Source organism: Nipponia nippon, unplaced genomic scaffold (assembly GCF_047370975.1).
Source record: "Nipponia nippon isolate SJK-2023a ecotype South Korea unplaced genomic scaffold, ASM4737097v1 scaffold_2, whole genome shotgun sequence".
Lineage (NCBI taxonomy): Eukaryota > Metazoa > Chordata > Aves > Pelecaniformes > Threskiornithidae > Nipponia > Nipponia nippon.
In genome coordinates this window covers 35,415,622-35,424,932 of record NW_028262336.1, presented here as the reverse complement: position 1 = coordinate 35,424,932, position 9,311 = coordinate 35,415,622, and positions in this window count along the sequence as shown.

Here is a 9,311-nt window from a genome sequence, read left to right as displayed (position 1 = left end):
AGGAAAAAAAATTGGAGATTCTGAAAACAGAGGAGTCTGCTGTAGGCTCCTCCATAGTACCTTTCTGTCTTGTGAAGATGTGGTAATAGATGTTTTCACCGCAGCCTCATCCTACTTGTGGTGGTGAGCGTTGCTCCATCATGTACTTTGTTCATACGACACTGCAAGCTTGTGCTTATCCATTTCAATGTGTGTTCTGTAAGGCAGCTTATTCTGCTTTCCAAAAAGCATCAGGAGAAGCACCTTCTAGTGCTAACAGAGAAGGCACATATCCCTTTACGGCTTATCACTTTGACTTCAAAGGTGAGAAATTTACTTTTTGACTGAGGAAAATATTTACCAATGCCGTTAGTAGGTCAAAGCCTTGAATCCCAGGTTAGACTGCATTTGATATTACAAACAACGAGTATAATTTCATGCTGTCAAAGGGGTGAACTAGAAAATACATAGACTTTCTTATCTAGTATCTCTTATTGTCATTAACAAATGAGCCTACAGAAAGGCTTGGCCATCAGGTTGGTTTTACTGACACACAGTGAAGCAAGAAGACGTTTCCGGAGGCCTCCCGGACTACACACTCTATTACTGCCTGTTCTCTCAGTCCCAGATCATTACCCCTGACGGGACGTGCCATCTGCAGCTACAGGTAGTGCACACGCACGCCCACATACAGACCCGCCAGAAGGGCTTTTGCACTGGAACCCAGTGCAAATCAATACCCCTTTTTTTTTCCTTCTTCACACCCTTCCTCCTTCCATTACGAATGACAGAATTTAGAGGCTTTCAGCCCAAAAAGCCCTGCTGACACGAGTGACTTACTAAAGTAGGATCATTCTGGTTGGAAGAATCCATGTCACAGAGCTCAGCTCCTATGCAGGCACCCAGAAGTTTCAGATGAATTCAGCTCCTGACTTTCTCACCCTTGCTTGCAGTGAGAATTGCTGTGTAACTCTTCCTAATCTGACCCTCTGTGTTTTACGCATCTAGCAATGTTATTCTTTAAAATAAGTACCTATAGAATACAATCTTGCTGTACTCACATAATCTTGCTATACTCACATAATCTTGATGGAGTCAAAAAAATAAAATGTTAATAAGGAAAATAGATTCCAAGGAAACCTGACCCCAAATTAGCTTCTAAAAATGCATCTCTCTAAACCAAGACACCAGTCTATCTTAACCACCAAGATTAGTAGTTGCACACCTAATTGTAAGGGTTTTCTCCAGGTATGTAATCCAAGACTGGGAATCATCTGCCAAACAGAAAAGCATAAATTGAGCAGGGAAATAAAAGCTCTGTCACTGATCTTCTGAGAGGTAATGGCTATCGACAGAAAGAAAACACAGTTTGAGCCAACACAAAACTGATCTAGAACGTGCAACACGAAGACTTTCTGAAGATAACGTGTCCTGCTGAGTAGGCAGACAAAGCCGTGTGCTCTCTGGTTATATCAGCTGCATAACGAGAGGGGTAGTTCTAACTGAAGTATGAACATCTGGTTTCCTATTTGAGGAGTCACAATCAATCTTTTCCAACAGCACAAACTGCTTACTCCACCCCAAAGTTAAAGCTCTTTTGAAACAATCACTTGAAGAACCATCTGGTTTTGAGTTGTCTTGTCAGTATCTGTCTTGTGAAAGATATTTTCAGGATGTTAACAAACAGCTCCATCCAAAAAGTTCTTCCATGTTTCTTGTCATCCATGATTGCATATATTTAGGTGCCATATGCCCTGTACTCTGCTTCCCTGGAAACTCAGGGTTGGCTTGTGCCAAGAATTGCACGTAAGAAATTTGCCTTGTGTGCGTTATTGTTCATAGGCTCTTGCTCAGTCCCTGGGACTGAAGCGTAACATGCGCGTACGCATTTGAAAATAGATTGTTTCGGTTTCCCACTCACAAACTGTGAGCCAACCCACCTCCCCGGCTCCTTCTTCATTGGAGTCATTTCATCAGTTGGGGCTTACGAAGCGGGACTTTTGCTAACCCTTTGTTCTCTGAACCGTTATTTATTGTCTTCCCCTTCATCACAGCCTACGTGCAGAACCAGTGTGTAAGAATGTATGATGCATGATTCAATGCCATGCAAAAATTCTGCTGAGCTTCTCATCTTTGGCACCAATAGTAATCTTTGTCTGGTCTGTGACTGGAGAAAGCCAGCTCCTGCGCGCATAAAATGCGTTTGACCTTACTTTCAAACACCCACGTGTACACTCAAAATGCCGGAGAACTCATTACATTCATGGTCTAGAAATTGGTGTTTTGTTCTCTGTCCCTGCTCTGCCTGACTTTGGGTGAATGTAATTGAAAATGTCAGAGATGCAGCTCCTATGTAATGTAAGAGGAGGATCACAGTTTTCCTGACATCGGAGTGGGGGTTACAACAATGCAGCTGACGTAGGAGGGGACGGATTACAGCGCATCTGACATAGTAGCAATTATAGGAAATGTATTTACAGGGATGGATGGAAAACGACTTTAATATGCTGTTCCAGAGGAGGACAATAAAGGTGTGTTGCAACAGTCCTTCCCCCCTCTGGAAAGCCGTATTTCTCACTTGTCCATCGGCACAAACAATCCGTGCTGTATGGCAGGAAATATCAGATGCAAATATCACATTAATCTCTAAGGAAGGATACCTGTTTTCGTAACTTGCTCATTCACTAAGGTCTCTTAGTAGTGGCTCAGACAATAGGTGGATATATCAGGTTTTCCCTGTGGAATAACTGTACCACCAGCACTGTGCTGCAAACTCGACTTTTATTTCTGTTTTCTTTCAGAGCAAGAAAAGCAGAGAAGGGGAAGGGGGAGGGGAGAAGCTCCTGATTTTCTGGTATGCCGCAGACAAATGCCCTTAATACCCTCTTCAAAGGAGCCGGTGCATACCCCATTGTCTGGCAGGGGTACCGACAGGCACAAGCAATTACTTGGGACACAAGGAAAGTGATAGCCTTTCCATTTGAAACTGCAGCAAGAGCACGGTGGATCTCAGGCGCTAATGCATTAATATAGAGGAAAGGTGAGGGGGGCCCTTATTCATTTTGTCCCTGGGGAAGGATGTGTAGCTTTCTGCATGAATCACTCAGAAGTGAGGGGAGGGGAGCGGAGGCTGGAGCGAGGGGACATCAAAACTGCCACATTTGGGTCACTGTTTCCAGCACAGCGATCAAGAAAGAACATACGTGTGCAACGAATTCCATTGTCTCAGGCTACTTCCTCTTGGGCACGTGTCCACGTCGCCCACAGCTGCACCGCCGGGGCACCTCCGCATCCTATGGCACTCCTGTAAAAAGCAATAGGACGCTGGTGAAGGTCAGGCCAAAAGGAACGAGGCTGAATTACCTTCCTGCCTTTACCGATTGTCCCTCTGGCCCAGCACAGGGGCAGGCATACCGTCTCCAGTGAGGGCATCTGCACTGGCTGGAGAATAACTGGCGGGTCTTGCCCGGGTAGGAACACCTCGCGGCAACCCCCGCAGCCGTAAAGCCAAGGGCAACAGCCTTCAGTCTTCTGGCCTGCCCACAGGAGGGTTCCCAAACTTGTTGAGTGGGGGCTGGTTTCCCACCACTGCCATCAGGCTGGCAGAATTGCCCCAACCTTTTTGTAGGGATCCCAAAGAGAAAAAATCCCAGGCAAGGCAAGGGAAAAGGGACACGAGAGTTTGGCCTCGAGTTTTGGCTTATTCAGAGCTTGAATGTGGAGCTCCCACCCACTTTGCGCTGGGGGTGCCCTGGGGCTGTGAAGCCACTGGAGACGGACAACTGGGTGACCGAGTGTCCCAACTCCTGTTAGACAGCTCGGGACCCTTGCAGGGCCACCTCTGCAGCTTGTACTTGCCCCAGCACGGCTTTTCCACACAACCGGCCTTCCTGCAGCAGCGTCGGTGGGTTTCCTTCCCTCATCATTGCAAGGGGTTTCCACCGCTGCTTCCCTGCTGCTGCCTGCTGCTTCTTGTTTCCAGCTCACCCTGTCCGTAGCCTCTTTGGTCTCGGACCCTTTGCCTCCTTCGCAGCCTCCAGCTCTGTCTGGGGCCCTGGGAGGACCGACAGCTTCAAATTACAACTGTGCCTACAGCAGTGAGCAGGGAGGATGCTGGGCCAGAGAAGGGGAAGGATAATTTCACAGGAACCAAATGAATTGTGGACATGTCTTCCTCCCACCTCTGCTCTCATATCTGAAGTCTACTTACCATTTATTTTTTTCTTTGCAGCTGGCAGCTTCTGACTGATCTTACACTGCTAAACTTCCCTGTCAGATGTAGCCTAAAAAACCCCAAACAACAAAACAATACACGAGCTACTACAGTGTGTGGGATGTTTCAGGGAGCAGTGAGAAGTAATACACACTCTCAACAGAAACTGCTGGCAAGGAGTCGCAAAGCCTTGGGAGTACCAGAAACGTAGCTGACTCTGACCCGCCTCTCTGTCCACACTCCAACTGGGAGCAGGGGACTAACATTAAATTACAAGTATTAATCTTACAGAAAGTCCAGCCTGATACGAAAAATCACATAGAAGGGCTGCCTATTGTATAAACTGTACTAAACCCAGTATGTACATAGCTTTATTTATACCAGCTGTAAGATTAACATAAATCACTTAATTGCAGTGTGAAGGACGGCCTTGCAGTTAAAGCACTTTGCCTGAGCTCAGGACACAGAAATGTGTTTCACAGCTCTGCCACAGACTTGCCACATCACCATGGGCACGTTCATCTTGTAGTCTTTTTGCCCTCCCAGTAGTAAAGCAGGAACAGTAAGTGGTGGAAATTACATCTTTTCCTTATCTGTTGTCCATTTTCTCTATGAAGAACATCCGTTCTTGGTGGCAAAGTGCCATTTCCAAGTATTGGCCTACAGGCATCTGAACTCCATGTGCTTCTGTCCCAGGAAGGCGCCTACCTGGCTAATCCAGTAACAGTAGCGCAACACAGATGTACTCGGCCCCAGAGGCTCTGGGACTCCTCTCTAGTCAAAGTCTTTGGCAGCATACGTGTTTCACCTCACAGGATACCTTGCAGATGGATGTTTTAAGAGATGTTGAACCGTTGCAGCTTCCATTAAAATCAGTGGAAGCTGTGGCTGCTCACTCTCTCTGAAAATCAGCCCACATACTATAAAATGACTTTCAGCTAATTCAAATGGGCATGGTTAGATTACAGGTGTGTATTCACTTTTATTACTATCACCCTTTGGTCATTAAGCTTAAACAATTGGAAAAAACCCTAATTCAAAAGCCGTTATTCAATGTTTGTTGTTCAGCTTCTGCATTTTATTTATCCCAGGCGATGGAAATAACCTGGCCCACTTCTCCTTTTACGTAATCTTTTCATGTGTTTCTAGCCAGTTGTCAGTCAGGTTCACATGCCCCAACGCAGCGGAGCACTATTACAGTGACAAACACGGAAGGGAAATGATTACAATAAAAGAAAGACGCTCTCAAGGGCATAGACCACCTTGTTTGTTCTGTGTTTGTACTTCCCTTAATACAAACAAAAACAGTCCGAGCCTTGGTATTAACGGTAGATTTTATAGCACATAGAAAGTAAAGAACCCTAACATACCTGGTGGTGACCCTTTAAAAAGCTATTTCATAGCCCTAGATAAGGATGAATGCTGAAGAGAAGCCCTATGTACCTTTATTCTGCAAAACAAGCTCAATGTATTATGTCAGTGAAATGTCATCGCCTCATTAATTCTGAAATGTCATAAACATTAACGACAGAAGATCATTGTTGTGATCATAATTATGTAACTCTGATGCAATATTATGACCAAAGACATTCCAGTGGTCTGAAATATATTTCTGGATACCATTGTGGTGCCTCAGTAAGGATATGCTAGCTTTGAAGTATTTTTCCCAAAATTGCAGTGGCAGCCTAGATTTTTTTCAAATTCAAAGGCACTTTGAAGTCATATTAGAAATAGTCATGCACCATTTTTTTCAAGATTATGCTTTTGTCTTTAAAATAAGCCTACAAGTATTTTAGTTGATTATCTCAAATTCTTTACTTTAAATGTCACTGTACTTTTTGGAACATGACACCTTCCATTTTACTTTTCTCCAGGCCAGAGTCAGACTTGGTGTGACCAGGAACAACTCTATTGACTTCAGCAAGGTTTTACTCAATTAAATTGTGTAAATGATGGGATGCTGAAAATATCCCAACAAATCTTATTTTCAAAATAATCACACTTGTGTTTTATGGACCAAGAAAAAAAAAAAAAAAGAGAAAAATACAGCTATACTGCAAGCACTGCTCCAGGAATCCTACCACAGCAAACCAGGCTGACTTCAGCTGTGGAGGGTGAAATGGGTAGAAAAGAATGCTTCTGTTTCTCGGTTTTGCGTTGTTTTTTTTTTCGCCAAGTAAAGAAAGTTGCTATTGTTGTTAATTTGTTTTGAAACTGATAGAAAACGCTGAGTGAAATGACTAAAGATTGAATTGCTGGAAATATCTGCAAGATGAGTTCTGGAAGGCAGCAGTCTTCATGCATATTCCCATCCATAGACCATGCCACCCTTAGGGAGGACTACCTCAATGGAAAAACTTAGCAGTTGCGTCCACCCATTTTCTCCCTCTTCCTAGAGAAATCAAAGGATCATCCTGGTGGAGAAGCTTTGGGAAGTACCTCTCCACTTTCCTCGCTTTTCTACCCTCGTTATGTAGAAGTCAGCTCCACAATTATACCGCTCCTGACCATGGATGTTTCTCTGAGGCGATTCTTCATTCAGGATATCCCAAACACCAGAGGGCAGCAAAAGTGTTAAAGCAGAAATTCTAAAAGCATCAACCTTCCCAGCAGAAGCACCTCTAGGATGATAAAATGGGATTGCATAAGAGGTTTGTAATGCCTTGACAGTATCAATTCATAGTGAAAGTGGCAGAAAAACAATGTAATTATGACACTACCAAAACTGTGCAATAGCTGCTTCTGAGCAGCACTGCTGGAAGCTGTTGTGACCCATATGTATGAAAATGGAAGAGAAATACCGAAGGGTTGCTGAGAGCGATAGATGCAGGAGATCTTTAATTTAACTCTCAATAAACCACACAATAGTGTTATAACTCTTGAAAATTATGTGCTCCCTCCTCCACTGCAGCAGCTGTAGGTGCCCCACCCTTCGGACTAGAGATTGCAGGTCTGCCTTAGTACCTTCCACAGATAGTAACACTTGCCAGTTCTTCTTGCCTCTTCCATGTGATGCAGGTCATTAAAATCAGGATGGTGGATTCGCCTCAGTGTAGCCCTCTGGTGAGGTCTTACGCTCTGGGGGCAGTCCCACGGCACAGGTGTCCGCCTCTCCTTAGGATGGAAAAATCGTGAGATGTTAGGGAGAGCACCAAATCCAGTCCACTTCTTCTCATATGGGAAGAAAAAAATTACGAGTCCTTTAAAAAGAAAAAAAAAAATGTTACGCTCCTAGCTGGGGCTGGCTGTCTTGAACGTTCTTTCTAAAAAGACCAGTTCTGCTTCCCATCCTAAAACACTTAATCAGTTTCAAATGAAAACAGCAACTATAATTAAAGGGAGGAAAATCCCTCCACGCCAGAGGAACCATTATTAAGGTAATTTTTGCCTTTATAACTCCTGGGGCACTGTTCACATGCAGTTGCTACTCTATGTGCTGTTTGTGCGTCACCTCCTCTTCACGAGCTCCACGGAGAATATACTGTTAGCTTAATAACAAGTCAGCTTTTCATGCGAGTTATTCAAGGCACTGTGTAAGCACTAATTGAATGTTACCATAGCCCGGGCTGGCTGCGTGCTATCACCCCCCTTACCCAGCGAACGGCATGGCAGTCCCATGACCTGGGTCACACCACTGCCTCCCTGGAAGCAGCTCCTGTCCTTCGGCTCCTGGCCACCAGCTCCGCAAGCCGCCGCCCGCTCCCAGCGCCACTCACGCCCCGCAGGCTGCCACTCTGCCCGCTCGCAGTCCATAAGCATAGGACAGCACGAGGTTTGTGCCGTGGTCAAGATAAACAAAGCTTGGGGGTTAATTTCAGGTGTTGTATCTCCATGTTTCCAGCAGAAAGAGCCTAGAGCGTAGCCGGCGTCCCAAAGGGCGAGCACCCGCGCTACGGCAGGGAGCGCAAGCAGCGTAGTTCATTAGGTAAGAGAAGCAGAGGAAGTCCTGTTTGCTTCCCTAGAGCGTCCCCATGGATCTCTCAAGTGTGCTGATGACACACAGCCCATATATCATGTAGTTTGATTTATATAGAGCACCACGTTTTTCTCATCCCGTCTTTATATTTACAAAAACTGCCAAAAAGCTTGCTTTCCTCCCACAGCGGGACCCTCCTGAGCCCTTTAGAAGTCATTCACGGACCCTAAGGATACCACCAACTACAGGTGAAAACAATCGCACCGATGGCTTTGAAATCTTCAGCGTGAAGCAGAGCTCTACCTCTTCCACCCGAGGCATCGCCTTATTTCAAGCAGTCCGGCAAATCCGATTTGCATGGTGCCTCTGGATGGAAGACGAGGGTCACTGCTCAGTGTGCCATGGGCCACGATGGTCAGGCCAGGGGTTCAGACTAAGACGGAGGAGTTTTCCAGTCAGGAGCCCAACTGGAGAATGACTTGTCTGAAAAAAGCCTAGGCTGACTCTTAACAGAGAAGTTGAATAACAGATGTGGCAGGCACCATTCAAGACTTACTTATTTTCAAGGCTAAACTGGAATTTGAGACCAAATGTGCAAACATTTTGGCCACTTACTGTGGGAAGGCTGAAGACCTGCAAGCTTGAACCTGGTGCTGTCCGCCGCTTCACATTTGACCTTGAGAGGAACCTCTTGGGCACCTCTAGGATGCTGAGGTTCAAGCCCAAACAGCCTCCTTCAGCCTCAGCGTGCAAAAGGGTAACTTCCCAAGCCTCGCTTCCAGACTGACAACAGCCGCAGGTGTATTCAGAACATAGGAATAAGTTGCCGAAGTATCACAGGACTGCATGTCTATATATGGTTCTTTATTATTACTTCCCTACCTGTCTGTGCCCAGCCGGTGGACCCAGAGGGTTTCTGGCCCCAGGCCGGGCTGGCCCCAGTCTTGAGTGCCAGAGGGGCTGGTCGGCAGCAGCCCCCCGCGATCCCGCCCTGCAAACAACGGGGAAGGGAAACCGATGCGGTGCGGGGGAAGGCGGGTCAGTATCCCGCCGCGGGCATTGGTGCAAAGGGTGGGCGGCCACAGCCCCGCTTGTGCTTTGGGAGTAGGAAAAAACGTCCCCCGCCGGGCTGCAGCCGCGCTTTCCCTGCTGCCAGCGGGACGGTCCCTGTCGGTGGCCCCACACCCCGGCCGGCTCCGACGG